This window comes from Strix aluco, chromosome 27 (genome assembly GCF_031877795.1).
Source record: "Strix aluco isolate bStrAlu1 chromosome 27, bStrAlu1.hap1, whole genome shotgun sequence".
NCBI classification, from domain to species: domain Eukaryota; kingdom Metazoa; phylum Chordata; class Aves; order Strigiformes; family Strigidae; genus Strix; species Strix aluco.
In genome coordinates, this window is record NC_133957.1 from 3,637,697 (window position 1) to 3,654,834 (window position 17,138).

At 45.3% G+C, this 17,138-nt stretch overlaps 1 protein-coding gene across 1 annotated transcript in view; it reads left to right on the top strand.

The window, feature by feature from the left end:
• Positions 1–596: 596 nt before the first annotated feature.
• The window catches only part of LOC141915837 (ras-GEF domain-containing family member 1B-like), a 72,490-nt gene continuing 55,948 nt past the window's right edge, over positions 597–17,138 (top strand). The window contains 1 exon segment of the mRNA XM_074807710.1: positions 597–862. The gene's annotated coding sequence lies outside the window, so the exon portion shown is untranslated.

The window sequence follows — 17,138 nt, forward strand, 5'->3', positions numbered from 1 at the left end:
ATCAACAAAAACCACATTTCTCACCATCACGAAGAGGTAAAGCAAATACTTCCCAGACACGTGATTTGTTACCAGAATTGTAGTCCTGCTTTTGATGTGCGTTTTCAGGAAGAGAAGTTGCCCTTGGGGGTGTTGGTCTCAAGCCTACCTGTTGAAGTTGTTTGATTTGCAGATGTCATTTGCGTGTGGACTGGATGAATAAAGCGGCATACAGACAAAAGCTTTTCAGGCAAAGAGGCTGTGCAGGTAGTGCACACTTACTCCGTGTATATTTAAGGTCTGCGTTGTAATTGCAGACTAAAAATAACGACCATTTCTCCCCCAGCAGTACTGCTGCTTGGTCAGTAACGGTGCAGACCTGTGCCTTTTCCCTGGCTCAGATACAAACGTCACTTAGCGGCATGTTCAGCAGGGACTGGCGCCAGGATCTCTCCCAGCACATAAAACATGCAGACAGATCCCAGGGCTTGATGACGTCTCTGTTAGGGCGCAGCGATCACAGGGTTTGTGTCAGCTCACTGTACGTGTTCTGCATGAGTGGTGTTCCACGTGCTTCCTCAGTGGGTTGTCATCTCTGACAGTGGGAAATCCAGAGCAGGTGAGATTTAGCTCTACTCTCTGAAGCACAGGATGGAGAAGAGGAAGGCCCTAGAGACTAGAAAAAGTTTCTTTGGAAACTACTGTTCCAATGCTGCAACTCATGCAAGAGAGAGTGCAAGTATTTGAGGAGAAATACCCAAATAAGCAAGGAGGAAGAAAGAGAATGCAAGCACCTGGCACAGAGTAAATTAGAGAGAGAATCTGGAAAAGAAAAGGCAAGCATGTTTGAAAAACTCCAGTTCTGTTTTAACCCATAACTAAAGTGAGTATTTGAAATTTTCTTTAATAAAAGGAATTGGTTTCTGAAATACAGCTTTAGGGAACTGGATAGGAAACTGTTTTTCCCTTTCTTGATCTAAATTGCATGATTATCAGAGATGAACTTCTCAAAGCAGTGTCAGATTTGAATGCACTCTTCTATTTGTGAGCCACTTCACAGCAATTACTCTTGATGTGTGCTGGTGCCACTTGGCAGGAAAGCAGACTTCACTCCCTTTACCTGTGTTCTGTGGCTATAACGCAGCAATCCATACCTTAGCTAGTGTCTAGACCACCCCTGCGTTTGGTGAAGGGGCACTTTGAAGGTGCCATTTGTCTCATCTATTTTAGAAGTCTGCCTTCAAAGGCAGTTGCTCACACCTGAGGAGCGCATGTCTCTCCATGGACGACCAGGGGAGTCTCAAAGATGAGCTCCAGCATTCATATGGAACATGTTTATGTTGAGGTGAGAGGAATCCTACTTCATTTCAGCAGTGAGGCGCAGTTTTAGGAATCTCCCTGTTGTGTCGCTTGAACTGAGTTGTTCTTTTCTCATTTCAAAAGCTCTTACTTTTTGATTTTTTTCTTCCGTTTCGAAACCCTGGCTTGCAAGTTGTGATGCTCAGCCAGGCCCAAAAGCATGACAGCGAGTGAGGAGGCTGTGTACCTAAAAAGCCCTCTGCTTCGTTTGTGGCTCGGTCCTTTGAGATTGCTTTGTAGACCTCAAACACAGCTGCTGAGAGTGGAAGTTCATATGAACCAGAAATTTCTGAGCAGAGCCCTTTTTTAACTTTTAAAAGCCTATTTTATGCTCTTGGCATGTAAATTTGCCTAAAATTGACATATACAGGACATACAACTCAGGAAACCCTTTGTTTTCCATAGGGAATAAACATTTGTAGTGACTAGTTAAGGAGCAGTTTTCTCAAGGAGTTATTTCTTTAGGATGCTGATAATATGTCAGTCAAGTTACATAGTGCTTGGATGAAAAAAGCCTTTTTTGTGAATTCAACATGCCATTTGGGGCCAAATGTAAGCTTCAAGTGTGGCTGTTCTGAGCTTGAGCCAACTGTGTGTGTTGTCGGAAATGAACACGGTCTGTGTGCAAGTCAGTTCAAAAGGAACTGAAGTCTGATAGATGTGGTGCTGGCAGTTAGTTTTTCAGAGTGCTTTCTGATTCAAACACCTGATTTCCTTCTTGCTTTGCCCCGGATGGTGGTTTTGCTCTATGCAAATTATGTCTATTTGTAAACCATTTCACAGTCTCTGTGCTGAGGTGCAAACAGCTATGCTGAGGCCAAGGGGAGAGCAATCTCTCTTGGAAGCTCCTTCCTTCAGTGCACTGCTTTTAAACCTCAAGGACCTTCACGCACCAGAAGGACAGACCTGGAACAAAATGGCCAAGCTAGGAATGTCACGCTCTTTTCACTATTTCAGGTGTTGAGCTCTCACCTTGACACCTCACAAAGAGGGTTAGATTTAAGGAGGTTACAGTGCAATGCTCTCTGGACATCTCTTGGAAGGTACCACATAGTGACTATCAAAAGCTAAAGAGCACAAGAACATCAGTCCCTCAAGAAAACCTTTGCCAGGATTGCTGTGAATGGGCAAGACAGATGGAATTTCATACTCTGGGAACCAGATCATTCTGAGTAGAAGAGGATAGGAAGAGTATTGCGTGTGGTAGTGCAGTTTGAGAAGTAATTTTGTACTACTTTCAAGGGATCTTAATCATCAGGTTTTGTCACTTACTACTATTCTGTTCTGCCATTTGGAGTGGAAGAACAGAGGCATTATGCTATCTTAGTACAAAAAGACTCAGCATTAAACCCTAGAAAAATCAGTATGTTGCTACCGTGCATTTCAAAGGTTGGAGTGCGGAAAGAGAAAAGACTTTCCTCATAGCAGAGGAAGAGGAGTCAGCTGGATCTGTAGATTCTTTAGAGAGAGAAAGAGAAGCAAACTAGTGGTATTGAAACAGATCATTTTTGGCTTACATAAATTTATTTTGTTGTATAATGGATCAAATAGAAGGTGACCCAGCTGAAAAAGCAGCAGCAACTAGAATTGGTATTGAACGAAAGGAGCTTTCAGAAGAGAAGCCTTGTAAAGGAAAGTTCTGTGCTAACGGCTAAAATGGACTCCTGATAGAGAAAACAGTTGGCCTTTGCTTTGTTTGCCTGCAACAGAGGCTGAGAGAGTGTGGCTGATGCTGTGAGTGTGTCTGTGCCCACACCTGCATGACAGCACATCACCGTGTGGGTGAGGGGGGGGTGCCTACGTAGTGCCTGCACACGTGGAGTTGTACAGCAGATTTCAGTGGAGGCGTTTTCAAATGGCAGTACAAATGTTTCAGGTATGAAAAAAGGTAAATCAGTTCAGCCAAACAGAAGCGTATTTAGTTTTCAAATGCTGTGGTTTGACTTTGTTTTTTAAATGACCTTTCTTCTCGTATTGTTCTTCAAAACATTTTATTGAAATAATAGGTGAAGTGCTGTATAGGTGTTTTTCTCTTGTGTTTACAAAGGGACAGATGTGGTCATCGCTATTATTTATTTGTATATTACTGAGGTGTGCTGAAGGTTGTGAACCAAAGTATAATTAAAGCTGCAGAAGATGCTGAAGTGGCTATTGTGGGGTAGCCAGAAGCCATTTATGTCCTTATCGATTTTTTTCTTTCAGTTTTGAATTGTAGCAAGTTGAGGGGTTTGTTATGGTGTTATGTAAACTGAATGTGTCACCTTTTTTTTTTTTTTTTTTTCCATTCTGCATGCAGTGCAAGTTATTTTTAGGACTGTTCTTAAACATAATTATCCAAGTGCTGGCTAATCCTTGCAGTAGTTCTGTAGAGCAGGAAAGATGTCCCTTGTCCAAATCCCAGTGCCTTCCATAAGGTGAATAGTCTTCCTTTCCCAGTTTCTGGTCTAGACTTTAAATTACATGTCTGCCCCCAGGATGCTTTCCCAGATACTTATGTCAAAAAACTAACCAGAGGTTCTCCATCATGTGAGTGCGTGTATAGTGCCTGTACCATGCTGTGGACGTGCACAGGTGCCTCGCAGCCTCCCTTGTCTGAATTGTTTCACAATATTACCATCCCAACAGCCTGTCTTGAGATTTTCAGAATGCATGTTACAATTACTTTCAATCAGTTCTAGCAGTCTCAAGTGATTGAGTCAAAATGGAAGTGGAAGGGACCCGCACACGCTTAAGCTACATAAATTGATGTGAAGGATGAGGCTACTGTGCAAGCAGTGCTGGTAATAAAGTTAGTGGTCAAACGTATTTTTTCTAGCTGCTCTTTTCTGGAGCTCCGAGGCCTCCTCACACCCTCTAAGAAGTGACTGTGTGCTTGTTAAAGCTGATCCCTGAGGTACTGTAGGTCGGCCTTGAGAGGCACTGGCAGAGCTTTGTGTAAAGCATCTCACCTACTCTTTCCACGGTGTGTGCTGCTGTTTCCAGAGAGCCATTTTCAGAGCAGAGTGCAGACACTACCCATGGTATTTCAGTGTGTTGCTCTTCGTTGTATGTCAAGGACAAAGAGCCCTCCTTGGCTGTCAGGCCTTCCTTTACTTTCCCTTTGTCTCTGGTGTCTCGGTGTAGCCCTTCAGGACTTGGGTCTGAGAGGAGGTGGTGAGGATCTGTGTGTGACCGGTGCTGTGCCAGTATCTGCTGCCACAGATGGACACTGGGAAGTAAGGGTATTTGGTATGACGAGCCCATTTCAGAATCTGCCTGATCGTCAGAGGCTGTAAGGATGATTTGTTTTTCATAATCAAGCAAATTAAAACTCAGCTTTTATGTAAAATGAGTAATGCTTTGGATTTCTCTGAACTGATGTGGACACAAGTGCACCGATGTGTGTCTTGGCCTTCTTGTGTTCTCACCTATTAGCTGGTTACAGGACAGATAATTAAGGTAGTAAGGTAAGTGTGACTGAGGTGTTGTACTTGGAGAGAGCCGTTTCTGCCAAGGACCAGCCATACTCCGTGAGCTGTGGGTGTGTGTCTGGTGTGCAGGGGCTGATCCCCTTGTTCTTCAGTGGGAACAGAAGTGTTGAGCACCTGTGCAGGCTGCTCCCCAGAGGAGAGGGGCTGGCGTCCTCAAGATGAGCAGTTTGGGATTTTTGCCTTCAGACAGGCAAGTTCAGAGGAGAGAGGGGTGAGACCCTGCTTTCTAGTGCATTACAGACACTCCAGCCTCATCCTTCTGTGGCTGTCAGTTAGGATGAATTCCAGTGCAGACTGGTGGAAGAAAGAGAAAGGACTTGGCTTTTCCAAGCGCAGTAGTTCCATGGCTTTGCAGAAATCCACATATCATTGCTGCCTCTGGAAACCCTACCTGGATTTTCATCCTCCTTCCTCCACAGGTGTCCATATTGAGATAAGCTTTGTTCCCAGACCATAATAATAAATGTGGTGTCCAGAATGCACAGAGCCTGCATTGTCCAGTGCAGCAGAAAGCAGGTAATTGCCTCTCTCAGCAGGTTGGGTGCAGACCGGCTTCACTGCTGGGATGAAGTGCGGCAGCCCTTGCTGTGAGCTGCTGGCGCTGCACCTGCATCTGCCGCTGCTGCAGTTGTACCTCAGCACACTTCTGTTCTGGATGGAGACGTCAGGATTCATCACGTAGTCAGTCCCTATTCTCCAGAGAAACTCTTTAACGTATTTGTAAGATACCGTGTTTCATGGGATAGTGTCTGAGTATCACTTTGGGTTGAAAAAGCTCTTCTCTGGAAAGCTGTTGTTTTCTCCTGGAGGAAGCTGAAGAAGCTTTTTTGGGAACATTTATTCTTCACTTTCCATACACTGCCTTTCTTAATTACATAAAGAAGAGACACATTAACTGAAAGGCAGCATGTGTATTTAGCTCTACTCAGCATAGATCTCTGCTATTTTAACTTAGGGAAGCGCATCTACTTATGTAACAGATTATTTTGGGCCAGTTTCACATACTTCATATGAAAAAATTAAGCAACAACCAACCTTGTGAAGTTTCTATCTGTATTGAATAACCCGATACGATGGTTCAGAGAAGACAGCCTCTGCTTTTGTCACTACAGCTGCATGTTTTGCTTTCTTCCCTCTTTCTCTCTCCCTGTCAAAGTTCTTGGCAGGAAAACCTCTCCCCTGCCACTGAGGAAGGCTCTTGAAATGCAAATAGATGCAAGTTTTGCAAAATTTGCAAAAAAATGCAAATGCTAGCAAGAAACCCTGGAGAGAAAAATGGGCAGCAGGCGCTGGGCACACGCACAGCTGGGCACGTGACTGCTAATCCCGCGGTGATAGAAAGGAAAGGTGTGTACCGGAGCTGCTTCCTCTCCTTCGGAGCATCAGTCCAGTTCCCTTCCCAACAGGAATGGGTGTCCTGTTGGAAAGAGAGAACTCCCAAAGATCTGAGTCACTGCTGTTAAACAAAAACAAAGGGCCCAGGTGAAATCCTGTTTTCCCTGGTGGTTAGTCTCCTGCCTGGAGGACTGAGAGGTGTGGGCTTGTGTAACACAAGATACAAAGGCCCCAGCCCTGTTAGCGCAGCCTGCGTGTGGTTGTGTCTGCGATGTCTGGGAATGGCTGCAGAGCAGAGCATTTGAAAGATGCTGTGACAGCATCTTGTGCTCGGGTAGCATGAGTGGGAGACCCGTCAGATCGAGTGTAATGGAGGGGACATCATTCATTCTTCATCCTGTATGATCTTTCCTAAAGCTTGTGATGCCTTAGCCAAAAGATGAAATGCTATTGTTTGCTAATCTAACTGTTCCCATCAGATATAACCAAGAAATCTGGGTTAATGCCCCTTATTAGATAAACAGCAATCTTCCCAGACAGCAGGGTGCCTACTTTGGAAACTGTAAGCAGATTTACTTTCCCCGTAACTTCTCCGGGGGTATAATTGTTTCTGATTTCCCCATCCCTGCTGCTGTTTCCATTAGCTTTTTGAGAATGGCTTTAGGCAGAACGATAGGAATGTATCTTATATTGCCATAAGTTTCTTCTCCTAAAATCCAAGTGAAAAAGCTCTGTGGTTTAATTGGGTTTGTGCTATCAGGTAGTGGTGCTGCTTTATCTTTGTATATGGTTAAGCTTGCACTGCTGAAGCTATACGAAGGATGCATATTGTCTGTCAGAGTATGAAGTTTTACAAAATAGCATACCCTAAGCATCCCTCTGGGTTGTGGACAGCTTTAGCAGAGGTGATGGTGTTATGAGAGGATTGTGCTGCCAAGTCAGAGGAGAGCAAATTAGGACTTTGAAGTGAATCCTTACTGAAGTTGCAGGCCCACAGTGGACGTAAGGGAGTCTTTAAACGTCAGGCTGTGTTTCAGCTGTTGTTCTTCAAACAAAAATCTGGTGAAAACATTTTCCTGTAGATATCAGTGATACATTCTTACTGATGCTAGTGGGGTCACTTTCACTTTATTTATTTTAGTGACAACCTGAAAAACTAGTGACAAGCAGGAGGGAGTTTATTCTCTGCTACACAGCATAAGGTAACCTGTTGGAGTGGGTTGCTTGCCACAAAAGCATATTGCTGGGAGGCAAGTCCCTCGACCTGATGGCTCTGCAGCCTGAAAAATGGAACAAGCTCTGGGATTCTGTAAGTGCAGTTAGAGAGTGTAAAGGAGCTTGCGTGGTAACAGCTTCATCACAGTTTATTGTGATAGACAAAGACATGGTAAAAGAGGGCACCACTGGCAGAATACAGATGAGGAACTTCAGCTGTTCATGTCAGGGATGCTGAACAGTGGGCTTGGAGGGGAGTGTAAATGGAAACAAACAGGGAAGATGGATTTCATTCAGCTTGACAGGCTGTATTTTATCTATCAGATTTGTAATGATGCTGTTGCTGCTCTTCCACATAAGAAAGCTGACCTGAAAAGCCAGGGGTACCTAGCGACCTGCTATCTTCAGGCTAGACGTTTTCAGAAAGCAAAAGGTCTTGAATCAAACCTGCAAATGGAGGATTTAAATCAAGTAAGCAAACAGATTGTTAGGCAGAATCACTTGCAGAGGAATACTCTGTGAGAAATTAGCCATTGCTGAAAATGAATGAGTGTAACTGGCTAGTTTGTATGTGACCGTTAGAGAAAATAACACAGCTTTTGATTCTAAGGGGATGAGAGAATTCTGTGTCTGCCCTGAGAATTTAATAGCATAGATCCTAAAAGGAGGAGGTAGTAATCTGTAAAATAGGGGCATACTAGTGTCATAGTTTAAGCCCAGAGGGCAACTGAGCACCAACCACACAGCCACTCACTCACTCCTTCCCCCTCAGGGATGGGGAGAAGTAAATAAAAAAAAAAGGCTTGGGAATCGAGACAAGAACAGGGAGGGATGACTCCCCCATTATGGTCATGTGCAAAAGACAGACTTGTTAGGGGGAGAAAAAGAACAACAATTTAATTTAAACACCACACCAACAACACTTAATCTAACAGTCAAACAGAGTAGGACAGTGAGAAGTATAACCACATCTTAAAAACACCTTCCCCCCACCTCTTCCTAATTCCCAGGCTCAGCTTTGCTCACGATTTCTCCACCTTCTCCCCCACAGCAGCGCAGGGGGCAGGAAATGGGGGTTGTGGTCAGTTCATCAGCCCTTGTTTCTGCCGCTCCTTCCTCCTCAGGGGGAGGACTCCTCACGCTCTTGCCCTGCTCCAGCGTGGGCTCTCTCTCACGAGGAACAGTCCTCCACAAAGTTTCTCCAACATGAGTCCTTCCCATGGGCTGCAGCTCTTCCCAAACTGCTCCAGCGTGGGTCCCCGCCATGGGCTGCCGCCCTCCCAGCAACTGACTGCCCCAGCACGGGCTGCCCTCAGAGTCCTGCCCTTCTCCGGGCACAGCCCCCTGCTCTGGCGTGGGGTCCTCCACGGGCTGCAGGTGGCATCTGCTCCACCGGTGACCTCCATGGGTGCAGGGCACAGCCGGCCCTCTCCCCACGGGCTGCAGGGGTCTCTGCACCGGCACACTTCCCCGTCCTCCTCCTTTCTTCCACTGACATCAGTGTTTGCAGAGGTGTCTCCCTCACAACTCTTCTCCAGTTCCCCTTCTTAAACACGTTATGGCAGAGGTGCAGCCACCGTCGCTAATTGGCTCAGCTTTGGCCAGAGGTGGGTCCGACTTGGAGCTGGGGGAGCTGCGAGAAGCTTCACACAGAGGCCACCTCTGTAGCCCCTCCTGTGCTACCAAGAGCCTGCCACACACACCCAACACAACTAGCATAGCCTAATGCTAAACTGAACAGAGCGGTGGGTTCTACCTAAGCAAGAAAGGCACAAGTGTGTCGTTACACTACTGCAGCAGGAGCAGGACAGAAGTGAACTTGAGTCGCAGCCACCATTTCTCCTTTGCTTGCCCTTTGTCCGCACGTAGAAGTAACTTCCCCATCATTGCACAATCACTGCCCAGGGTACCTGGGGCAACAAGGAGTTGGGGGGGGGACACCCGACTTCACTCATTGCAGCAAGATACAGGGAAGTGCTCCCTGCTGTAGGTGCTCACAGTGGGACCAAGCAGAGGGAGGTGAGCAGGCTCCTCTGTCTGTGCTGCTCAGCCAAGAACAGCCTAACCCTGAGAGAAGTGAAATATCACTGCAGTGTCAAAGCTACCATGACATTTGACCTTGAGCCTCAACTGTGATGCAAAAGAAATGTGACTGGAGTGGCTTGGGAGCAGTAGTTGGCTGTCACCAATGCAGGTGTACTGGCCCGCTTGGGAGCTGCAGCCTGAAAGAACTGTGAATTTGGAAAGTATTATGGGAAGTTCTCACAGGCTGGAACTGAAGCTGCAAGTTTTGACCAAGCATGCTTAAAGAAAGAAGATGATCAGACAAACTCCCGTGTGCCTCATGATTGATGAGATGATGTGGTGAACAGAAAGGCCATTCAGCAGGAAAAAAACCACATGGAGAGCTATTTTTCCTGTTTCTCCATAAAAAAGGCCACCTGCGTGTAGCAGAAGGTCACTTAGACAGCTAAACAGAGGGAGAAGAAATTTGCCTCCATCCATAGGAAACTGGAGAAATAATAGGAAAAAATTGTGAAGCAGAACTATGTCACTCCAGAGGCTGATACAGAAGGGCACTGTCTGCCCACTGCTACAGAAACAGGGTGGCTCTCATCTTACCAGGAGGTTGTCCGGCTCTGTTTTCCTGGGATATCTCTTGCTTCCCATGGCTGATTAATCTCAAAAGGAAAAATAGTTATTAGTAATTTTCAGAGATTCCATTTCCTTTTCTCAGTTTTGTGTGGCTCCCCGTCTGTCATTATCCTCAGTAGTAGCCTTAGACTTTTCTAGAAATGCTTTTTCTGCACTTTTGTGTTCTTCAGCCTGGGCAGGGGGAGGTGGCATTGGTCAGAATTTCTGTTGTGGACCACCTCGTCCATGGTCAAAGCTCTTCAAGGACAGAGGAGAAGATGGTGTGCCACAACAAAATACTATTTTTGGTAGACAAGATGGTAGACAAAGGATGGGAAATCTGTGTGTTATTCTTCCTGTTTTGTTGGTCAGGAGCTATTGTTAGTGGGGTTAAATTTGCTGAGAATTGACTGCAGGTGCTCTCATTTCACATGCAGATTGGTGACTGCAGGGCCATTCTTCCTAGGTTCCCCTCAGATCTGCCTTAGCCAGAAAAAGAAAGCCCCCAAAACGATCACATTCTTCAGAGAAGTATCTTCATTTTGTCACCAAAATAGGGAATAAACCTCTTAACAGCAATGTAGCATTACGAAGCAGGCCTTCTCTTTATTACAGCACTGGGTGCACGGGGATCGCTCCACCTAACGTGTTTACAATAAAATAAAAGTTCATCCTTTAATACTTTAAAGACATGAATATTCATACATTTTCCAAGAAGTCTCCACCTCTCTGCCTATCTACTACATTTACATAATGTTGGCATTGCAAAGCTACACCACGCGTGCGCGGGGGTCTCACGTGGTCCTCGATGGTCGTTCGGGGAGTCACCCCCGTGCTCCTTTTTCCCTTTTACGGTCATGAGCCTTTTGAGGACAATTTCTTCTCCTTGGATGTGTCCCAACTCTGTTGTCTGGCCAAGTTGTTCTTCTCCGCCTTGTTTGAGCAGTTCTGCCAGGATGTGTCTCTTCTCAAGGTTAGGATTTCTTCTCTGTGCACTTTAATCACTCAGGCCTCGTTAACTACAAAGTTAAACATTGTTTGGTAAAAGAATTTCTCAACAATTTCACCCCACCAGCAGGAAGCTTTGTCACTGTAGGATGGGGAAGAACATGATGGGATATCATAAAATTAGCTGCCTCAAAAAAAAAACCAAACCCCAAACTGAAAAACAAAATGTGGAAAATATGGTACAAAGTTCTCAGGGTGCCTCCCACATGGACTGTTAGCACTAGGTTCATTCTGAGCACCAATTTATTGATTTTGAATTTACTGTGAGCAAGCCAACAGCTGAGGTGCAGTTCCTGCATGGTTTGCACATAGATCCCCTTTGACTTCACTTATGATTAACTTGCTTTAAATTCTCAGTGAGAGAGAACAGAAAAACTTCATCTTTCCTGATGGCAGAAGTGGCTGTTGGTGCTGCCTTTGAGTATGAATCTCTCAGTCTTCGTATTCATCTTGCTGTTCTATGCTATGAAGTATGAAGCCAGTGAGTGCACTTCTCATATTTTTTTGAGGTAATTCAGATGTTGAGTGGGATATTTATGGGCTGAAGGACTCGATGTTACTCTTGTGAGACTTCACAGCAGTGAGCTGTAACAGAAGCACTCCTCCAGCTCTCCTCCCCCGGCTTCTGAAAGTATTCATACTAGGTGAAAACAAGCTGTTTCCTTTCTCACTGATGTAGAAATACAGAGAAATGCTTGCACTCTCTCAAATCAGAGCATATCCCCAACAATATTACCTGCATTAATGGTATTATACATACCCTGAAGTGGATAGTACCCAGCAGAAATGGAGCTGCTTGAGAAGTAGACACAAGAAGTCCTGAGCAGCCACCTGGAAAAAGCCGTGTCAGTCCCTTTGGAAGGACATAAAGGGCTGGACTTTCCTGCACCAGGATTGTCTTTAGGTGGGATTTGGCAGTTAGCTGAGGAGCTGGCACAGTTGGCAGATCTTGTGCTCTGACCAGTCTGGTGCTACTCTGAAAAGGGTCTTTAGCATTACTGGTCATTGATAGGGAGCAAATGTTGTCTTTTGGAGCACTGGCAAATATCAAAACACAGCCCTAATGTAGGAGTAAAACAAGAAAAAAGAATTTGGACTGCTGCTAGCTCAGCTGCTTAGGGAAACTTTTGGCTAGCTTACACAAATTCTTGGTCTGTGTGTGTGTGTCTTTAGGTAAGGATTGTGTCAAAGTTTCCCTGACACCAGGAATGTGAAGCGCCCCAGCCCAGAAGGCTTAGGTTTGGTTAGGTGGTTTTGTTTTCTGGATTAGGGAGGGCACGGCTACTCAGTTGATTAAGCTGGTGAGCTATACTGTATTTACAGCGTGTCTATTGGAGCAGAATGAAGTTTATGGGATTTTCTTCCCCCCCCGTTTGTAGGCATTTCTGGAGAAAAGGTACTACTCTCATTTCCTCTGTGGTAATCCCCCTCCCATAATTTTTACAAGCTTAATCCTGTGGTTTTCAGGGAATTTCGAGAGAACCCAGTTTGGATTCTACTGAAGTGAGTGGCGGAGCTCCAGCCTGCTCTGTGAGAGAGCTGAGACAGATCCTCTAGCTTCTGTAGAAATCCCCATTCAAACACACAATTCTTTTTACCGCTTGTACTTTCTTGCTTAACAATTTAAAATGAGTTAACTCGTGGTGTGAAGTAGGCTCTTAGCACTGTGGTAGCCTCACTGGCAAATCGCAAGATGTTCTGCAACCATAGTCCCCCCAGAGCTGAGTGAATCTGGTTTCACCTCTTAGCACTGATAACAACTCCGAAGCCTCAGTTCGGTGTGAGAAGTTTTCATGTGAACAGGGCCGTGCACCAGCAGACCATGTACATGACTGGCTCAGGCAAAACCACGCCTGATTTGATGCCAAACACTCACCTGCTGCTGGTTTTTTTCATCCCTTTGCTGTATTTTCCTGTTGTATGTCTGCCACACACCCGGGCCATAATGACCCCGAGGTCTCCCCTCACAGCAGTGAACCTTTCTGCTGTCGGCTGCAGCCCTGGCCTGGGGAGTGGTGCTTCGCTGGCCTGGGGAAAGCCCCCCCTCCAGAGCCCCCGTGGGATGTGCCTCGGTGGCCTGGCAGGGTCCTCCTAGCCCTGGAAGTGTCTTGTCACGCTAATTTGGGGCCAGATCCTCTGGGAGTTGTTGGGGGGCTGATGTAGCCCTTTATGGCCTTGCAGTTGTTGTTCACAGAATCGCAGAATCGTCTCGGTTGGAAAAGACCTTGAAGATCATCCAGTCCAACCACCAACCATATTGTGAGTTTATTGACCTGGCTGGGAGCTTCCTAGTGAGGAGAGCTAATGTACAGTAAATAACCAGCAAACGGGCCAAAGCTAAAACTCTGAAGGACAGAGCTTCCTGAATTCGTTGCTAGTTCAGGAATGATGGTACTTAATGACACGGTCAGAAGGAGCTGCAGGCTCTTGAGTGCTTTAAAAATTATTCAAAGTCAGGATGGGCTTTTAACTCCTCGGATTTTGGTAACACCATTTAAATTAATGTCTAGCATAGGTCATTCTGTCTGAAAGGTCTCTGCAAATTTTGGCTTGGAGACCTGGAGCATAATGGGTCCTTAAGGGATAAAAGGAGCACGGGGTCTTTCTGACAAGCTGTATTTATAATACCCCCTGGGTGAGTGCTGAGTAAAAGATACTGTGTGGCAGCAAGCGGCTCTGAAGTGGAAGTACTGGCATAGCTGGTGTCTGGTTTGTGGTTTTCCACAGCATCAGACTGTTCCAGCCTCTTGTCAGTAAACTTGCGTGTACCGACTGTATCGGTCAGTTTTATCATTAGCCGAGGGTTAGTCGTGGGCACTGGATATTTACAGAGCCAAGTAAATACGTCACAAAAGGAGACATCAAGCATAACTCCTAATGGGTGTGCATTTGAGATGTGCTTTTTCACTAAACCTCGTTCTAACAGGGTTTCGGAGCACGCTGCATTCGGCACATGGAAGTGACTGAGAAGGTGCACGAAGTGGAGTGGTCGTGTTTGAGGAGAAGGTGGCATTTTGAGTGCTGGTTTGTTCCGTTCCAGGAAAAGGTCCCAGGGGACCTCTGAGTCTCAGCCTGGATCTCTGTAGGAACTTGTAAGACCCCAAGGCACTCTTGGCATCTAAGTTTTAAGATGACCTCCGCTATAGACAGCGCCATCACGTGATGTTGAGGAAACATTTGAAATGCTGCAAAAGGCAGGGACAGCCCGGTTTGTATTGGAATCGCAGCCAAGGAGATGTTCAGCTCCCGAGTCACTCTCCATGCAGTAGATTGTATTCTGTCAAAAATTCCTCTGGGCCTCAGGATTTCAGCATATCCCCAAAGACTTGGTACATGCCAGAGATCTCTGGCCTCTATGGAAGCATTTCTTCTGGGTCCATCTCCAGCAATACTAGCTACCCACCAGGGCTGTGCAGTTGGCACCATGCCACGTCCTGTCTCTCCTTGGCTGTTTGGAAGTGCAGCATTGCAGGAGCTTTCCGCCAGCCTCGCTCACAGATGTGGTTCAAGGCCTTCCCTTGAGTAATGTTTTGATATTACCAATGACCTTGCAGTGATCTTAATTCAAACTAGATCAAATACAGATTAAAAGTATTTAATTAAAGTGTAGAAAGCCTACTGGGAAAAAAAGCAAAGAAATAAAAGGCACGTTTTATCTGCTGATACCAGGATAACACCTACAAACTGTCCCTCCTGTATTTGGCTGTTGTGTTGCAGGTGCTTTCTGGTCCTACAGCCCTGGAAGCCGATGGCCTGGCTGTAGTCTAGTTAGATTTCTCAGGGAAGACTGTTTCCTGGTGCAGCATGTTTGCTTTGTAGTCCTTCTGCCTTTCAGAAGTTTTCCAGAGGTTCCATTCACATTCAGTCCGTTTTCAGCAGACCTTGTTCACTCCTGACAGCTGATGACTGTGATACCTCCTGGCAAATCTAGATAGTTCACTGGAATGTCATCTATCACTTTCTGTCTGTATTAAGCACTTTCTGACTCCACAAGGGGTTAAACTCTCTGTTTTACCCCCCACACCTACTCTCAGGAATATACAAACAGTGCGTGTATCCCTTGAACTGATCATCATGTCTCTATCAATATTGATATCATCTGTAAGACTAAATGCCAGAAACAAGAATGAATTAATGCAGCTCATTTCTGAGACTTGGATGTGATCAAACATGATAATGATCAAACTTCCACCTGATTGACAGCTTGGGCAAGGCACCCCCTTGCAGTCTGGCTTGGATGGCCGTTCTTTTAAATGCAGGAGTCTGTGCCCCCTCTACCTGTGGCACGTTGCCATGTCCCGGGGTAGGACACAGCACTGGGTCCATGTTGGTTGGCTTGTGTTGCAGATTCTGGGTACGAGCGGTGGGAACTACGTAACTGTTTTCTGTCTGTACTTACAATCAGGAGTATTGGTTATGGTAAGATTGGCTTGGTGAGTCCCTGTATTCAGTTTTTAACTTAAATTTGCCAAAAACAAGCACTTGATTGCAAAACAAACCCTCTAGTGTTTTGTACATTAAAAAACATCAAACAACAGACCCAAGCAAGAAACAGACCAATCCAACCCAAGGCTTATTCACCACCATCTCTCAGCAGAGGGGTAGAGGTGTGAGGGAGAGCTGAGCTTTCATGTATAAACTTGGAAAAAGAAGCATAGCCAGCAGAGTACACGAGACTGTAATTTCCACTTAGAAACACGTAAAGGGGGGTAGGAACACTGTTAAAATACTGCTGTTGCATTTCTTAGGAACTTTGTGTAGGCTTTATTTCTGGGTTTGAATCATGTGAACTCCCAGTAGTTGAGCTTTGCTTTGCGTTTGGATGAAACCAAACCTTTCGAAACAGAACTCAGATTAAACTGCTCTTTTTCATCCTTTTTGTGGCTTGATTATATGAAGTTAACATATTTCCCATGGTTTCTAGCCAAAAACATTAATCTAAGGTTTATCTGAAACTCAGTAAAAGTTCATGTGGAATTGGGCTCAGGTTTTGAGGTGATTTCACTGAATCTGGACTGAATATCAGGGTTACAGCAGAACCACAGCACGCAGTGGAAAACACCTGTTTGGTTAAGTTCCCTGTCTGCCTCCCCGATATTTAACTTGACAATTTAACTAACATTTCTGTGCTTGGAAATAATAGTGAAATATTATTATGGCACCATCTGTTATCACCCTTTGAGCAAAGAGAAGCAAAGGGCAAACCAAAATCTTGTTCCACGAGAACATAAAGCAGTTGCTGTTTTTTTTTCCTTCCCTGTGTTCTCTGGTGCTATGCTGTTTTCTGACTATAGGGGAAAGTTTCTGCAACCTAAAATGCACTTTGGTTCTATATTTTGAATATTAGGTGTTTGATACTATTCAGCTTTGAGTGTTGGATACTACTGGGCTGGAATGAATGGGATAGGCCGTCTTTGCTGTGAGTCGTCTCAAGGAAGCTTGGCATTGCAGGATCTGACCAGGCAAAAGGAGCCATTGCCCGGGAACGATTGTGTCAGGATCAGTCCCGCTAGGTGCTGGATGTTCTGGCCTCCATCCATCAAAGCACTCCAGGAATACACAAAATACCCAAGAGATCTCATTACAGACAGAAACCGTACTTCTAGGTTAGAAGGATATCCTTGGCTGGATTGAAGCTTGAATGCTGAATGACTTGGAGGACAAAACATTGATTCGTTTTATTTACGTGCACAGAGAAAAGGCAGAACAACTGCAAGTCCAGTTGAATAAGGGTGGAATAAGGACTTCTTTAAATGGAATTTTTAGAGGCACTTGGATACTTAATGCTGCAGCTCAGTGCCAAAAAGGCCCTTGAGCAGTGAGCTGAAGTGTTGAAGACTCATTTTTCCCTGCTCAGAGAGGAAGAATGAGTCAATCGAAGCGCTCATCTCCACTGTGCTCCTTCTCTGCCTGATTCCATTGCTTTGGCTCTGGTGCTCATCTGATCCTCTTGTGAGCTGGTTCACCCTGGCTGGTCTATCTGCTTTTCCTTTAAAAAAAAGTTTTAAAAAATGGACAGAGGAGTGCTAGATACAGAGTGAAAAGGAGGAGGGAGACCCTTCTGGGTCAGTAAATATTGTCAGCATGCATTTAACATACTTGATGTAAAGGTCTGAATTAAATATTTATAGGTCAGTG